The 18,970-nt window shown below is 40.7% G+C and overlaps 3 non-coding genes and 1 pseudogene across 3 annotated transcripts; all 4 read right to left on the reverse strand.

Moving 5' to 3' along the window:
- Window positions 1-77: 77 nt before the first annotated feature.
- Window positions 78-2,070, reverse strand: LOC121467766. Its single transcript, XR_005977812.1, has one exon. It is a non-coding gene; the product is annotated as a small subunit ribosomal RNA (ribosomal RNA).
- A 3,230-nt stretch (window positions 2,071-5,300) lies between these two features.
- On the reverse strand, window positions 5,301-14,990 carry LOC121467775 (annotated as a pseudogene).
- A 355-nt stretch (window positions 14,991-15,345) lies between these two features.
- Window positions 15,346-15,524, reverse strand: LOC121467760. Its single transcript, XR_005977806.1, has one exon. It is a non-coding gene; the product is annotated as a 5.8S ribosomal RNA (ribosomal RNA).
- A 738-nt stretch (window positions 15,525-16,262) lies between these two features.
- Window positions 16,263-18,255, reverse strand: LOC121467767. The gene has a single exon (XR_005977813.1). It is a non-coding gene; the product is annotated as a small subunit ribosomal RNA (ribosomal RNA).
- Window positions 18,256-18,970: the final 715 nt, after the last annotated feature.

Below are 18,970 nucleotides of genomic sequence, written 5' to 3' on the forward strand. Positions count from 1 at the left end.
ATTTTTTGGCAAATTTATTTTTTTTTGTATTATTAAATAATACAAAATTTTGTGTTAACGGTAAAGATATTATACAATAATGATCCTTCCGCAGGTTCACCTACGGAAACCTTGTTACGACTTTTACTTCCTCTAAATAATCAAGTTCGGTCAACTTTTGCGAAACAACCGTAACACGCAAGGCGTCACAGTGATCACGTCCGGAGACCTCACTAAATAATTCAATCGGTAGTAGCGACGGGCGGTGTGTACAAAGGGCAGGGACGTAATCAATGCGAGTTAATGACTCACACTTACTGGGAATTCCAAGTTCATGTGAACAGTTTCAGTTCACAATCCCAAGCATGAAAGTGGTTCAGCGGTTTACCCGGACCTCTCGGTCTAGGAAATACACGTTGATACTTTCATTGTAGCGCGTGCAGCCCAGGACATCTAAGGGCATCACAGACCTGTTATTGCTCAATCTCATTATTGCTAGACGCAATTTGTCCATTTAAGAAGCTAGTGTCCTTATAATGGGACAAACCAACAGGTACGGCTCCACTTATATAAACACATTCAAACACAATAAACATTTTACTGCCACCATGAATGAAGGCTATATAAGCTTCAACACCATAATCCTGAAGATATCTATTTAATATATTTGAGTCTCGTTCGTTATCGGAATTAACCAGACAAATCACTCCACGAACTAAGAACGGCCATGCACCACCACCCATAGATTCGAGAAAGAGCTATCAATCTGTCTTACACACTTATGTTCGGACCTGGTAAGTTTTCCCGTGTTGAGTCAAATTAAGCCGCAGGCTCCACTCCTGGTGGTGCCCTTCCGTCAATTCCTTTAAGTTTCAGCTTTGCAACCATACTTCCCCCGGAGCCCAAAAGCTTTGGTTTCCCGGGAAGCGACTGAGAGAGCCATAAAAGTAGCTACACCCAATTGCTAGCTGGCATCGTTTATGGTTAGAACTAGGGCGGTATCTGATCGCCTTCGAACCTCTAACTTTCGTTCTTGATTAATGAAAACATCTTTGGCAAATGCTTTCGCTTAAGTTAGTCTTACGACGGTCCAAGAATTTCACCTCTCGCGTCGTAATACTAATGCCCCCAAACTGCTTCTATTAATCATTACCTCTTGATCTGAAAACCAATGAAAGCAGAACAGAGGTCTTATTTCATTATCCCATGCACAGAATATTCAGGCATTTGAAGCCTGCTTTAAGCACTCTAATTTGTTCAAAGTAATTGTACCGGCCCACAATAACACTCGTTTAAGAGCACTAATGCAGGTTTTTAAATAGGAGGAACATATGAAAAAATACAAGTATTTAAACATATATAAGAACTCCACCGGTAATACGCTTACATACATAAAGGTATAGTACTAACCACAATTGTAAGTTGTACTACCCGTATGAAGCACAAGTTCAACTACGAACGTTTTAACCGCAACAACTTTAATATACGCTATTGGAGCTGGAATTACCGCGGCTGCTGGCACCAGACTTGCCCTCCAATTGGTCCTTGTTAAAGGATTTAAAGTGTACTCATTCCAATTACAGGGCCTCGGATATGAGTCCTGTATTGTTATTTTTCGTCACTACCTCCCCGAGCTGGGAGTGGGTAATTTACGCGCCTGCTGCCTTCCTTAGATGTGGTAGCCGTTTCTCAGGCTCCCTCTCCGGAATCGAACCCTGATTCCCCGTTACCCGTTGCAACCATGGTAGTCCTAGATACTACCATCAAAAGTTGATAGGGCAGACATTTGAAAGATCTGTCGTCGGTACAAGACCATACGATCTGCATGTTATCTAGAGTTCAACCAGTATAACGATCTTGCGATCGCTTGGTTTTAGCCTAATAAAAGCACATGTCCCATAAGGTTCATGTTTTAATTGCATGTATTAGCTCTAGAATTACCACAGTTATCCAAGTAACTGTTAACGATCTAAGGAACCATAACTGATATAATGAGCCTTTTGCGGTTTCACTTTTAATTCGTGTGTACTTAGACATGCATGGCTTAATCTTTGAGACAAGCATATAACTACTGGCAGGATCAACCAGAATAATGTTTTTAATTCATATTACTTTCATATTTTTTTAAAATAGAAATTAGTAATACAAAATTTATTATAGAGTATTTTTCTTTAAATTGCATTTAGGAGGGAGGAAAATAATCTTGATACGAATATGGCTATCTTTGTTTAGCTTCATAATCGTTTTAAAATTCTTTATATTTGTTACACGCCACGTTTGCCCACAGTAACTAGAATTTTTTCATATATAATTCTATAATATAATTCATATTTACATATTTCATTTTAAAATATCATTTTATTTCGCCATACATATATATTTCACACATGTACCAATTATTTTTGATTAACCAATATAAATATTGAGTTAAATCATTTGTATTTTTATGATAAATTTAAAATCTATCATTTCCATATAACTCTCTGGTAATATATCACATAAAACCGAGCGCATATGAAACATTTATAATATATATATAATATATATAACAACAGCACTAATAATAACATTAGCCTGAATTAGATTAACGATAAAGGTCGGAAAACAATTGTTGCCATATAATAATATATACAACCTTGGCTTTCGTTTTCAACATTATTATCTAAAAAGTGATGACACTTAATATTAACCGTATCAAGCCAAGTCTCGTATTCGCAAGAATCAAGATACAAAACATACGGAAAATATTTAATTTTGCTATTAAATTGACAAAATTATATGGATATCATAAATTTTGTTCAACTATAGATGGACAACCACTGACCATCCTATATGTGTTTTTCGACACGTTGTCTTGAAATCGGGTATTTTCAATTCTATTTGCCACCCAACATATGGGATATCTCAACTAATATTGATCAATATCGATATGTTTCACATTTTCCATACATTTCATATATATTATATCAATAATATTGATTTATTACAACATTTTCATATATATGAATGTTATTTATTATAGGTATTCACAATATAATATTAATTATATATGTTCTGAGAAATACCCATATATTTGGTTGCCAGCCAACAGGCACTACCCTATATATGTTTTTGGACACGCCGTCTTTAAACTGCATGTTTACAGTACTAAAAGTCTCCCTTCATATGAATTTCCTCCATATACTTGAGGAAATTGAAGGAATATTTTATATTTTCCATACATTTCATATATAATATATCAATAATATTGATATATTACAACATTTTCATATATATGAATGTTATTTATTATAGGTATTCACAATATAATATTAATTTTATATGTTCTGAGAAATACCCATATATTTGGTTGCCAGCCAACAGGCACTACCCTATATATGTTTTTGGACACGCCGTCTTTAAACTGCATGTTTACAGTACTAAAAGTCTCCCTTCATATGAATTTCCTCCATATACTTGAGGAAATTGAAGGAATATTTTATATTTTCCATACATTTCATATATAATATATCAATAATATTGATATATTACAACATTTTCATATATATGAATGTTATTTATTATAGGTATTCACAATATAATATTAATTTTATATGTTCTGAGAAATACCCATATATTTGGTTGCCAGCCAACAGGCACTACCCTATATATGTTTTTGGACACGCCGTCTTTAAACTGCGTGTTTACAGTACTAAAAGTCTGCCTTCATATGAATTTCCTCCATATGCTTGAGGAAATTGAAGGAATATTTTATATTTTCCATACATTCCATATATAATATATCAATAATATTGATATATGATAACATTTTCATATATATGAATGTTATTTATTATAGGAATTCACAAAATCATATTAATATTATATGTTCTGAGAAATACCCATATATTTTGTTGCTTTACTATAAGCAATCCATTGTATGGATATTCTCAATTTACCCAAATGAATATAGATATATTTTTTTAATATTAAATATATTAAATTTCATTTCATTTCATTTCATTCCATTCCATTCCATTCCATTTCATTTCATTTCATTTCATATTCATTTCATTTATTAATTCGAAACTTTTAGTAAATCTTGTTACTTTGACAATTTTTTATCAGCGTCACTAAGTAGATGACGATTCCATTTGGCAACCATAAGGGACTTGTAGTTTTTAGACTCAAATTTTTCATATGGAACATTTTTTTTTGTATATTTGTATATATTTATAATATAAATAAGACTCTTTTAATTTGAGATTTGTTTATATGCGTCACTAAGTAAGATGACGATTCATTTGGCTACCAAAAATGACTTGTATTAATAATTCTTTCTTCTTATTTAATATGCATAGATATCATTTCATTTGCCTTTAATAAGAGACATTAGTTTTGCTATCAAGCAAGACTTATTATATTTTGACAATTTATATCTGCGTCACTAAATAGATGACGATTCATTTGGCTACTGTATGTGACTTATAGTCCTAAGATATATAATATCTAAGCTCTTACCTGGAACTTCAGCACTCGGCATTTGTTTTCACATTCGCGTCACTATTAAGATGACGATGCATTTGGCTACCATAAGTGACTTGTAGTTTTTAGGCTCGTATTTTTCATATTAAAAGTCTTTTTAATATGTATGCAATTTTTCGTTTTAGTTTTTTTTTCAAATTGTATATATATATTTAAAATAAATATATATACCGTTTAATTTGCCGCCTTTAATAAAGGGACTTGTAGTAAGACTCTTTTAATTTGACATTTTATTATATGCGTCACTAAGTAAATGACGATTCATTTGGCTACCAAAAAAGACTTGTAGTAAGACTCTTTTAATTTGACATTTTATTATATGCGTCACTAAGTAGATGACGATTCATTTGGCTACCAAAAAAGACTTGTGTAGTTTTTAGATTCATATTTTTCATATTAAAATATGTTTATTTATATGGCTTTATAATTCTTTCTTCTTTAATATGCATAGATATCATTTCATTTGCCTTTAATAAGAGACATAAGTTTTGCTATCAAGCAAGACTTATTATATTTTGACAATTTATATCTGCGTCACTAAATAGATGACGATAGAACATTAGGCTACTGTATGTGACTTATACTCTTAAGATATATAATATCACACATTCGCGTCACTATTAAGATGACGATGCATTTGGCTACCTGTTTAATTAGGTTATATCTAATCCATATCATATTTAACCTCCTCCTCCTAATAAAATATATAAATAATATATAACAACAAAAACTATCAAACATATATGATGATAATTTAAATTGATTATGTTATATATTATATATATATATATTTATTATCGAATCATCAAGCAAAGGATAAGCTTCAGTGGATCGCAGTATGGCAGCTGCTCAACCACTTACAACACCTTGCCTGTTACAAAAGTCGTTTACAATTGATTCTAGGCTTTGTCATTGTATTAAATAATGTTTTTATATGTAACTAGCGCGGCATCAGGTGATCGAAGATCCTCCCAATTTACTATGTTACAAATTACATTGGCATCACATCCATTGTCGTTCATAAAATAAATTATAAACTTTAAATGGTTTAGAAAGCCATACAATGCAAATTGCCCCTTATTTATCATTGCAGTCCAGCACGGATACGACCTTAGAGGCGTTCAGGCATAATCCAACGGACGTAGCGTCATACCACTGTTCGCTCGAACAAGTATTGTGCCATTGGTCCGTACCTGCGGTTCCTCTCGTACTACGCAGGAATGCTGTCGCAACAACGTTTTGTCATTAGTAGGGTAAAACTAACCTGTCTCACGACGGTCTAAACCCAGCTCACGTTCCCTTGCATGGGTGAACAATCCAACGCTTGGTGAATTTTGCTTCACAATGATAGGAAGAGCCGACATCGAAGGATCAAAAAGCGACGTCGCTATGAACGCTTGGCCGCCACAAGCCAGTTATCCCTATGGTAACTTTTCTGACACCTCTTGTTAAAAACTCTTTAAACCAAAAGGATCGATAGGCCGAGCTTTTGCTGTCCCTGTGTGTACTGAACACCGAGATCAAGTCAGCATTTGCCCTTTTGCTCTATGTGTGGTTTCTGTCCGCACTGAGCTGGCCTTGGGACACCTCCGTTATTATTTGAGAGATGTACCGCCCCAGTCAAACTCCCTACCTGGCAATGTCCTTGAATTGGATCATACCTGAGTAATTGGAGTTATACCAAATTTTCAAATCAAAAATACATAAATGCACTCCTTTTATTAAAGAATTTGTTTGCGATTATATAACAAACTCGTGATACTTTGATCAAGAAGCTTGCATCAAAACCCAATACCATAAGATATAATAAATATATCCGTATAATGGCTAGGAAATGATACACGTTCCATTTAATCAAGTAAGTAAGGAAACAATAAGAGTAGTGGTATTTCATTGGCGATACCAAACCGAGGTCTAATATCTCCCACTTATTCTACACCTCTTATGTCTCCTTACACTGCCAGATTAGAGTCAAGCTCAAAAGGGTCTTCTTTCCCCGCTAATTATTCCAAGCCCGTTCCCTTGGCTGTGGTTTCGCTAGATAGTAGATAGGGACAGGTGTAAAACAGATCTCTCTGAAACTTATTTTACGTGGCGTGTTCCACACTGAAGGGATTACAACCACGGCACTCTAATATACCCACAAGTTGATACATCATGCACCCACAAGTGAGTACATAACACACCCGCAAGTGAGCATATAGTGCATGTGTCTAGATTAAGCGCCAGACCAACGCCCCGGTCTAGAAGCTATAGCTATGTACATAGCAACTACCCCGGTGTCAATTCGAGTGTTTGCTTGCCGGGCAAACACTCCCCCTTGCTGAGGGGCGAGATCTATCTAAAATCTCTGCTGCTCTATGGGTCACAGCACCCGAGTTGTATAACGCAACTCCACGTCGAACCCGAGAGTTCTACCCGCGATATGGGTGTCAACCACAGCCACCACGATACTCCCACAAGGGGGCCGACCTCAATGGGCAGCCTTGGAAAACTGCCCAACCCGTGGTACCGAAATTAAGGGCTCGGTAGGCCCTCCCCCTTTGGCTCCGACAAGCCCGGATAGGGTGCCCATGTGCCATTTTAGTCGCCTCCTACGACAAGCAATGACAAGCTGTGGCAGTATTCTTCGCCGCTAACCACACAGCACCGTATGGCTCAAAGCCCCTTCACCTGAGATTCTCCTCATCCGCGAAGTTATTGTGCCGCCATGTCCTGTCCTCGGTCCTCGGAGTTACTCCCTCGATGGATCCCTCCTCCGCCTCTCGAAGACTCCTTGAGCGAACGTTCCTAGGAGACGCATCCTTTCAGGGGTCTCGACTATTCCCGTCACGTTCCAGCTGCCTTGTTCCTGTACGACGCCTAGGGCCTCCAAGTGACGCAAGTCCGCGTAAAGGGGGCAAACACATAAAATGTGCAGCCAGTCTTCCAGCTCCGCACCGCATGAGCATGCTGGTGTGTTGCTGAGACTTCTCCCCAGCAGAAATGCATTCAGCGAACCATGTCCTGTCAGCAAAAATCCGGCTCTTAGGGTAAAACCAAAGTCTTTCCTATTGTAAACGAACGCTGCCTCTGGGAAGAATTTGTGCGTCACACGGCCGTGTATCGCACCATCCCATCTGAGCTGCCACTCATTTAGCAGACGTTCGTCTAACAACGCCTTTTGCTGTTCCAGTCCAGTTCCGAAAGGTCCTGTCCGGAAAGCCAGTCGCTGTCACTCAAGGGACACTCCCTTCCTGAGCTTGAATTTAATTGCACTACGGTGTGCATCCAAATCCATTGGAGGAGCACCAGCAAGCACCTGCAGTGCCACTGTGGACACTGTGCGGCATACCGGTAGGCATCCTAAAAGGATTAACCTTTGGCACGATATAAGACGGTCTCGGGCTCTGCCTCGACACACCTTGTTGTACCAAACCGAGGCACCAAATAGCATGCAAGGTGTCATTAAGCCGGCGTAGATGACACGTTTCGCGCGGGGGCTGAGTCCCCAGTCCACCCGCAGAACGCGTGCCAGTGCTGCCGTGACACCCGCCAGTCGGTCTCGCAAAACCTCAATGTGAGGAAGGAAACTCAACCGTTCGCCAATTGTGATACCAAGGTACCGATATTCCCGTACGTACGGCAGGCTAGCTCCAGCTAGCCGTACCGTAGGGGGTCGCCTCGGGTCTAGTTTGCCCTTGAGCAACATGATTGCCGTCTTGCTGGTCGACACACTCACTCCAACCTCGGTTCCCCAGGCTTCGACGATCTCCATTAGCTCCGTTCCCTTCCGCTCGATGTCCTCACGACTCCTCCCTTCAACAAGGAGAAGTAAGTCGTCCGCATATGCACTTAGGCCACAATGTGTCTCCAAGCGCTGAAGCAGCACATCCATCAGCAGGTTCCATATGAATGGACCACTGATAGACCCTTGCGGGCAGCCCCGTGTGACAGGGACTGTGGCTACTTCGTATTTGCTGACGATACTTGCACGTCGACCGGAGAAAAAGCTGTTCCACAAGCGAATTTCTCGACAGCCAACGCCGACGAGTCGATCGAGCACTGCGCTCCATTCCACATGGTCAAAGGCACCTTTAAAGTCCACGAAGATTCCGAGAACATGTTTCGCCGTACTGGCAGCAACTGTACTCGTTACGTGTCTCCAGGCGTCCTCCACGCAGCGTCCAGGGGTAAACCCAAATTGCCATCTGCATCTATCCGGTAATACGTCCTTTACCCGATTCACCATGATTCCCTCGAGCACCTTTCCGAACACTGGTAAAAGGCATATGCCTCGATAAGAAGCAGGATCACTCCTGTCTTTATCAGGCGCCTTCACCAATGGTATCACTCTCGGATGCTTCCACTCGGTAGGAAAGTGTCCTTCCGAAAGGCAGCGAGAGTACAGCTCCGTTAGGTACTGAGGGATAGCACGCCATACCTCTTTGACAATCCCGCCCGTGATGCCGTCCATGCCGGGAGAGCGTCTGCTCTTCAGCCTGGCGACGCATGCATCAACCTCGAATGCTTCGAGGGCCGGTGGGGCAACGTCCGGGATGGCGATTGGTGCTATCATCTCCGCAACTGGGAAAAAGTTGCGAAGAAGCACACTTGCACTGTCGTGCCATGTTACGACAAGCTCACCACCCGAACGAAGGCACCCAATCTCGGTTGTCTTCTTGCGACCTCGGCAGATACGGTATACGTGCCCCCATGGGTCATCTTTGTTTTGTCCCACGAAGTCTCGCCAGTTTTTCTCCTTGACCGCCAGGATGAGCTTCTTGTACTGTCCTGAGGCAAGCCTCAGTTCAGCAGCAAGTTGCCTAGCGTCACCGGTGCCACTCCGGCGCGCTTCCTGTAGCCTGCGCCTCAGTCTCCTGACCTCTTGGCGTTTGGTACTCAGTTCAGGTGTCCACCATATTACTTTTCCCCTAGCTCGCGGTCTTCTGCGTCCTAACACTCCATCGCACACTTCCTGTACAATAGTGCGTAGGGCAGAAATCCGGTCGTCCAACGGCGATTCCAAGTCCTGTATCCCCTCGATTGCACTCCTGATTCCTACTCCGAATCTTCGCCAATTTGCCCTGGAGAGTTTCCACTGCGGTACAAGAACTAAGTTCTCAATTGCACCGCTCGGGTCGGGTGTAATTGCAACATTGATAATGTTGTGATCACTCACTTCCCACGGGATCACTCTCCAGTCGTACGTAGCCCATGAACAGGCTGCATCATTTACGAAGGTCACGTCGATATCACTCTGGCGCCTGGGCTCCGTGTAATTATCGAACGTGTACTCCTGGCTGGCAACGTTGAGCACTCCGGCTCGATTCCCAAGTACCCACTCTGCTAGCAGCTGACCCCTTCTGCGATTCTCGCTAGTCCCAGTGTTATCTGGGATTTTGCTGAACCACATAGGAGATACTGCGTTCGCATCCAGGCCGAGGATAGTTGGGTTTCTGCTGGCCAGCAGCAGAACCGCATCCAGGTATCCGATGTAGGGATTGATGTCCGCTCCAAAACGGCAGTATACGGAGCACAAGAAGATTGTGCCATATCTTCCCGTGACTCTCACGCATACTCCGAGCGTCGTTGTCAGGTGTGCAATCGGCATGCAGATGGCATCTGGGTCGTCAACAGCGATGGCTGCCTTGCTGTTGGTGTCCTTGAAGACACGCATGTCCGCAGGAAATCCGACGATTTCTCCTCTGTAGTCCACGTAGGGCTCCTGGATCAGCGCAAAGAGGTGCCCCGATTCTCTCATCCGAACTGAAAGATCGGGGACCGCCTCACGGCGTCGTCCACAATTCGCTTGGATGAGGCTAAACATATTAGTGTCTAGCCTGCACCCTCGCTAGCACCGCGCCGTATATCGGGCATGCACCCGAGAGCATGTAATGCCCCGAGGGCAGCCCTTTATGCCGGCAATTCCGGCAGTCCACCGGTTTGGTGCACTTTGCTGCGGTGTGGCCGCTCGTTCCGCACTGACGGCAGACATTCTCCTTAAATCGGCAGTTCTGCACCTTGTGGTCAAATCCAACACACCTATGGCAAGCATAGGTGCGGACCAGCGATCGGCAACGGTAAGAGAACCACTTGATGTAGACCCTGCCTACATCAAGTACAGCCAGTGCCTCGTCGTTCACCTCCAGTGCCACGTTGACTGTGGCACCGTCAGCTGCAGACCAGGGCTTTGTCGCCAGGTGCACCGCCTTTTGGAACTCCTTCATGGGTAGGTCCTCGAAGTTCTTCTCCTTCAGCTCCATCATGAACTCCTCCGGTCCTACGGACGTATCCACGTCGAACACCGTAACCCTCGCCTTCTCCGCGGGGTTCTTCGCCACTTTTAGGCCCACCTCGGCGAACTTAGTGGAGGCCACCACTTTGGTGAGCTCCACCTGCGATGGCGTGCGAATTATCGCGCCGCCCCGCTTCAGCTCTCGCACCTCATGCACCCTTACTCCAAGGGCTGGAGCAACTTCCTTACGGACCTTCTCCGCAATTTGCCTACCCGATAGCGCCGGGTCGTCGCAGGCCACTACTGCCGACCACGTTTCGCGAATTTTCGCTGGTCGTGGGGCAGCAACGGGGGCGACTGGGACCGCAGGGGCAACAGGGTGTGTGCCCAAAGCAGCGGTGGCTGCATACGATGCAGCCGTGGGGGCAGCCGGTGGCGGCATAGCCAGGCGGGACTCCAGGGCTCCACAGCGTAACATCAACGCTACAACTAGCTCGTCATAGCGACTTAGCGCCTCAGACATCCAGCTAGATTGTTCGTCGCTCATCAAGAGCATGCCACGCCTAGCCATCTTCTGGGCTGTGGAAAGCTCATATAGCACGGCAGCGTGGCCGGCAGCAACTACGCTCGTGGCGCTCGATTTCGGCACTTCGGTCGCATGGGCGGCCGTCGTTGCCGAAACGACGCGGGCTTCCCTGACAGGACAGCAGACGCCAAACTGGCCTTAGCCAAAATGGCGGCGTTCTTCGCGGCACTTCCAGCTGCAACATCCTCATCAGTCTTTGCGGCGGTTGGCGCGGCAGGCTTCGTCGGTTCGCGACGGGCTTCGCAAGGCTTCGCGGCAGAGTTTCAGCAGCTTCTCCTATGGCTCCAGTGGCTTCAGTGGCTCCTTGCCCCTCCAATGAGGAGAGCGTCTCCTCCAGCATCGGCTCCGGGCAACCAGTTGCTCCATGACCAGCAGCAACCTTAGCCTGCGAGGCATCACGCGGCGTGCCCTTGCCCCTCTTGCCTCTACGGCGACCTCTGCCTGCATCCCTCGTTGCGCTACTTGATCGGCTGCACGCCGACAGTTCGCTCTCTGAGTAGCTCATGCTGGCGCCCCCTTTCGGGATAGCCGACGCCATCTGGCGGAGCTATTTACCGCTTTAGGTTTTTGAAAAAGCTACTCACCAAAATCGGATACACACACCCGTCAACGAGGTGGCAACTCCAGCAGTTAGCCGGGACACACTCCCGCTAAACAGCTGTTTAACAGCTGACTTTGGCACAGCACTGCTCTCTCTCAGAGAGCAACGCGCTCACTTTTTCCTCAAAACGCACGTGGCGCAATGGAAAATTTCCAAACGAAAAACACGATTTTCCGCGAAAATACTAAGCGCACAAACGCGAAAAACACACCAAGCATTCTATCCATTTGAAACCCTTTCAGGAAATTCAATAGTTTTAGGAATTAAATTCCGCGTATTTTAGCCAATATCAAAATTAACACCAGGAGCGCACGAAAAACACGTCCGCTCACCGAAACTTTCCAAGACCGACTGTGAGTAGATAGGGACAGTAGGAATCTCGTTAATCCATTCATGCGCGTCACTAATTAGATGACGAGGCATTTGGCTACCTTAAGAGAGTCATAGTTACTCCCGCCGTTGACCCGCGCTTACTTGAATTTCTTCACTTTGACATTCAGAGCACTGGGCAGAAATCACATTGTGTCAACACCCGCTAGGGCCATCACAATGCTTTGTTTTAATTAGACAGTCGGATTCCCCAAGTCCGTGCCAGTTCTGAATTGATTGTTAATTGATAATCGTTATAATTAATAAGAACTAATTGGTTTGACCCAATTAGTATTCTTAAAAATTTTAGCAAGAAAGTTCCACAATTGGCTACGTAACTAAACTATCCGGGGAACAAGTAACTTCCATAAATGAAAGAAACTCTATTTACCCAGAACGAGCACATAAACCATGTTATTGTTTCCCAATCAAGCCCGACTATCTCAATCTTCAGAGCCAATCCTTATCCCGAAGTTACGGATCTAATTTGCCGACTTCCCTTACCTACATTATTCTATCGACTAGAGACTCTTCACCTTGGAGACCAGCTGCGGATATTGGTACGGCCTGTTGAGAAGTTTGCGTGTCCCCACCATAAATTTTCAAGGTCCGAGGAGAAAATATCGACACAACAGTATATGTCATGCTCTTCTAGCCCATCTACCATATCTCTCTGCGAAAGACTTCCATGGTAGTACGGCTATAAAACAGAAAAGAAAACTCTTCCGATATCTCTCGACGGCTTCTTTATGGTCGTTCCTGTTGCCAGGATGAGCACGAGGCCCATATTTAATAACAAACGGATACTCAACAGGTTACGGAATTGGAACCGTATTCCCTTTCGTTCAAAATTATTCAAGTATATTATTTTTGCCTTTTATTATTATTTGTGTTTCTTAATAGTTTGCTTTTTGTTTTACTTGAAAATTTTCGGCTTTCGCCTTGAACTTAGGACCGACTAACTCGTGATCAACCACTGTTCACACGAAACCCTTCTCCACTTCAGTCCTCCAAGGTCTCATTCGATTATTTGCTACTACCACCAAGATCTGTACCAATGGCAGCTCCATGCAGGCTTACGCCAAACACTTCTACGCATACCATTGTACCTTCCTACTCACTAAAGTTTCAAAATTTATATTACAAGTAATATAAATCATCTACTTTAGCGGTAATGTATAGGTATACAACTTAAGCGCCATCCATTTTAAGGGCTAGTTGCTTCGGCAGGTGAGTTGTTACACACTCCTTAGCGGATTTCGACTTCCATGATCACCGTCCTGCTGTTTTAAGCAACCAACGCCTTTCATGGTATCTGCATGAGTTGTTAATTTGGGCACCGTAACATTACGTTTGGTTCATCCCACAGCGCCAGTTCTGCTTACCAAAAAGTGGCCCACTGGGCACATTATATCATAACCTTAAACTTCATATCAAGAAAGTTAAGGTTCTTACCCATTTAAAGTTTGAGAATAGGTTAAGATCGTTTCGACCCTAAGGCCTCTAATCATTCGCTTTACCAGATAAGATTATTTTATATAACATTAAAATGCACCAGCTATCCTGAGGGAAACTTCGGAAGGAACCAGCTACTAGATGGTTCGATTGGTCTTTCGCCCCTATACTCAATTCTGACAATCGATTTGCACGTCAGAACTGTTTCGGTCTTCCATCAGGGTTTCCCCTGACTTCAACCTGATCAAGTATAGTTCACCATCTTTCGGGTCACAGCATATATGCTCAAGGTACGTTCCAGTTAGAGGCATAAATAATATAAATATCATTATACATAACTATATAGAACGCCCCGGGATTGTGTTAATTAGCTATAAATAGTTAAAAAACTAATCCCATTATTAGTCAAGTTAATTACGCTATTAGGTTTATATCCCAATAACTTGCACATATGTTAGACTCCTTGGTCCGTGTTTCAAGACGGGTCCCGAAGGTATCCTGAATCTTTCGCATTGTTAATCATACAAGTGCTTATAATAAACACAAAAATCAATGATAATTATGCCATTATATAATTCCGAAAAATTAACGCACTGTATTCATATAAATCTATCAACACTTTATCAAATTAATGACATTTAATCTGTGTTAAAACGCAAGCATTTTAATTGGATTAAACTATAAGCCATATTTTATGATAAATTTTGTATGTTAATAGATTACAATGTCCTTATATGGAAAAAATGCACACTATTATCATAATATTGTTTAAATATTACAATTTTAATGATGAATTTTCCATAATGGATATTCAGGTTCATCGGGCTTAACCTCTAAGCAGTTTCACGTACTGTTTAACTCTCTATTCAGAGTTCTTTTCAACTTTCCCTCACGGTACTTGTTTACTATCGGTCTCATGGTTATATTTAGTTTTAGATGGAGTTTACCACCCACTTAGTGCTGCACTATCAAGCAACACGACTCTTTGGAAACATCATCTAGTAATCATTAACGTTATACGGGCCTGGCACCCTCTATGGGTAAATGGCCTCATTTAAGAAGGACTTAAATCGTTAATTTCTCATACTAGAATATTGACGCTCCATACACTGCATCTCACATTTGCCATATAGACAAAGTGACTTAGTGCTGAACTGATTTCTTTTCGCTCGCCGCTACTAAGAAAATCCTTGTTAGTTTCTTTTCCTCCCTAATTAATATGCTTAAATTCAGGGGTAGTCCCATATGAGTTGAGGTTGTATATAACTTTTTATTAATTAATTCTTTAAATATAATGAGAAAACATTTTATAAATTCGATAATTATAAAGAACCAACGAAGAGCAATAACATTTCCAATAGCTTTCGAATTTCTAATCATTAATAAGAGACAATTCTAGATGAAAAATATTTCAACATTTTTTATGCTAGACATTTCTCAGTATCATTTGATTGAAAACGAAAATATTTTTCTTCGTTTATCACATCCATTGTGAGTTAATGTTTTTCATATATTTTTTAATATTATGAATAATAAATAATTATCCAATAATATACCATGTGCTTATAAATTTTATTTAAAAATTTTATAAACAACTTAATTAGCATAGTCTTACAACCCTCAACCATATGTAGTCCAAGCAGCACTATAAAATTAATTAAAGTACATAACAGCATGGACTGCGATATGCGTTCAAAATGTCGATGTTCATGTGTCCTGCAGTTCACACGATGACGCACAGTTTGCTGCGTTCTTCATCGACCCATGAGCCGAGTGATCCACCGCTTAGAGTTTTATAATATTTGTTTTTTTAATTTCGTCAATTGTGTTTTTATTGAAAGAAATTAAAAATACACCATTTTACTGGCATATATCAATTCCTTCAATAAATGTATTTTTATACCTAAAATAAATGTTGCGAAATGTCTTAGTTTCATATAAACAATATAATACCAATTTTCATTTTTCATTTTATTTCTATTTAAGTTTGATATATATTGCATTTTATATAAAACATTAACCTGATTATTAACCGGGTACAACATTATATATTTTAGGTTGTTGCATTAACCAATGTATGCCCATAACTTAGATGAACAATACATATGCGCAACGCGTGTATATTATGGTCCATATACACACAAAGTAATTATATTATATTCTATTATATATTATATATTTAACATATCGTATATATATCTTCTATCTATCTGTATCTCTAATCGATTGGCCAGGTCGATTTTTATTTTATGGACATCAGAGCCTCCGCCCACGACTCGTAATTGATATCTCATAATAATTACTCGGCATTGGACACCATTTGCTCGAGCTATTTAAGTCCATAGGACTATACTTTTTCTTTCATTAAAACGCTTTAAATTAGATAAGATATTTTTGATATATTTTTTGACATATTTATATATATATATATATATAGATTATATAATATAATATATTTTTTGGCAAATTTATTTTTTTTTGTATTATTAAATAATACAAAATTTTGTGTTAACGGTAAAGATATTATACAATAATGATCCTTCCGCAGGTTCACCTACGGAAACCTTGTTACGACTTTTACTTCCTCTAAATAATCAAGTTCGGTCAACTTTTGCGAAACAACCGTAACACGCAAGGCGTCACAGTGATCACGTCCGGAGACCTCACTAAATAATTCAATCGGTAGTAGCGACGGGCGGTGTGTACAAAGGGCAGGGACGTAATCAATGCGAGTTAATGACTCACACTTACTGGGAATTCCAAGTTCATGTGAACAGTTTCAGTTCACAATCCCAAGCATGAAAGTGGTTCAGCGGTTTACCCGGACCTCTCGGTCTAGGAAATACACGTTGATACTTTCATTGTAGCGCGTGCAGCCCAGGACATCTAAGGGCATCACAGACCTGTTATTGCTCAATCTCATTATTGCTAGACGCAATTTGTCCATTTAAGAAGCTAGTGTCCTTATAATGGGACAAACCAACAGGTACGGCTCCACTTATATAAACACATTCAAACACAATAAACATTTTACTGCCACCATGAATGAAGGCTATATAAGCTTCAACACCATAATCCTGAAGATATCTATTTAATATATTTGAGTCTCGTTCGTTATCGGAATTAACCAGACAAATCACTCCACGAACTAAGAACGGCCATGCACCACCACCCATAGATTCGAGAAAGAGCTATCAATCTGTCTTACACACTTATGTTCGGACCTGGTAAGTTTTCCCGTGTTGAGTCAAATTAAGCCGCAGGCTCCACTCCTGGTGGTGCCCTTCCGTCAATTCCTTTAAGTTTCAGCTTTGCAACCATACTTCCCCCGGAGCCCAAAAGCTTTGGTTTCCCGGGAAGCGACTGAGAGAGCCATAAAAGTAGCTACACCCAATTGCTAGCTGGCATCGTTTATGGTTAGAACTAGGGCGGTATCTGATCGCCTTCGAACCTCTAACTTTCGTTCTTGATTAATGAAAACATCTTTGGCAAATGCTTTCGCTTAAGTTAGTCTTACGACGGTCCAAGAATTTCACCTCTCGCGTCGTAATACTAATGCCCCCAAACTGCTTCTATTAATCATTACCTCTTGATCTGAAAACCAATGAAAGCAGAACAGAGGTCTTATTTCATTATCCCATGCACAGAATATTCAGGCATTTGAAGCCTGCTTTAAGCACTCTAATTTGTTCAAAGTAATTGTACCGGCCCACAATAACACTCGTTTAAGAGCACTAATGCAGGTTTTTAAATAGGAGGAACATATGAAAAAATACAAGTATTTAAACATATATAAGAACTCCACCGGTAATACGCTTACATACATAAAGGTATAGTACTAACCACAATTGTAAGTTGTACTACCCGTATGAAGCACAAGTTCAACTACGAACGTTTTAACCGCAACAACTTTAATATACGCTATTGGAGCTGGAATTACCGCGGCTGCTGGCACCAGACTTGCCCTCCAATTGGTCCTTGTTAAAGGATTTAAAGTGTACTCATTCCAATTACAGGGCCTCGGATATGAGTCCTGTATTGTTATTTTTCGTCACTACCTCCCCGAGCTGGGAGTGGGTAATTTACGCGCCTGCTGCCTTCCTTAGATGTGGTAGCCGTTTCTCAGGCTCCCTCTCCGGAATCGAACCCTGATTCCCCGTTACCCGTTGCAACCATGGTAGTCCTAGATACTACCATCAAAAGTTGATAGGGCAGACATTTGAAAGATCTGTCGTCGGTACAAGACCATACGATCTGCATGTTATCTAGAGTTCAACCAGTATAACGATCTTGCGATCGCTTGGTTTTAGCCTAATAAAAGCACATGTCCCATAAGGTTCATGTTTTAATTGCATGTATTAGCTCTAGAATTACCACAGTTATCCAAGTAACTGTTAACGATCTAAGGAACCATAACTGATATAATGAGCCTTTTGCGGTTTCACTTTTAATTCGTGTGTACTTAGACATGCATGGCTTAATCTTTGAGACAAGCATATAACTACTGGCAGGATCAACCAGAATAATGTTTTTAATTCATATTACTTTCATATTTTTTAAAATAGAAATTAGTAATACAAAATTTATTATAGAGTATTTTTCTTTAAATTGCATTTAGGAGGGAGGAAAATAATCTTGATACGAATATGGCTATCTTTGTTTAGCTTCATAATCGTTTTAAAATTCTTTATATTTGTTACACGCCACGTTTGCCCACAGTAACTAGAATTTTTTCATATATAATTCTATAATATAATTCATATTTACATATTTCATTTTAAAATATCATTTTATTTCGCCATACATATATATTTCACACATGTACCAATTATTTTTGATTAACCAATATAAATATTGAGTTAAATCATTTGTATTTTTATGATAAATTTAAAATCTATCATTTCCATATAACTCTCTGGTAATATATCACATAAAACCGAGCGCATATGAAACATTTATAATATATATATAATATATATAACAACAGCACTAATAATAACATTAGCCTGAATTAGATTAACGATAAAGGTCGGAAAACAATTGTTGCCATATAATAATATATACAACCTTGGCTTTCGTTTTCAACATTATTATCTAAAAGTGATGACACTTAATATTAACCGTATCAAGCCAAGTCTCGTATTCGCAAGAATCAAGATACAAAACATACGGAAAATATTTAATTTTGCTATTAAATTGACAAAATTATATGGATATCATAAATTTTGTTCAACTATAG

Source organism: Drosophila elegans, unplaced genomic scaffold (assembly GCF_018152505.1).
Source record: "Drosophila elegans isolate 14027-0461.03 unplaced genomic scaffold, ASM1815250v1 contig_719, whole genome shotgun sequence".
Classification (NCBI taxonomy): domain Eukaryota; kingdom Metazoa; phylum Arthropoda; class Insecta; order Diptera; family Drosophilidae; genus Drosophila; species Drosophila elegans.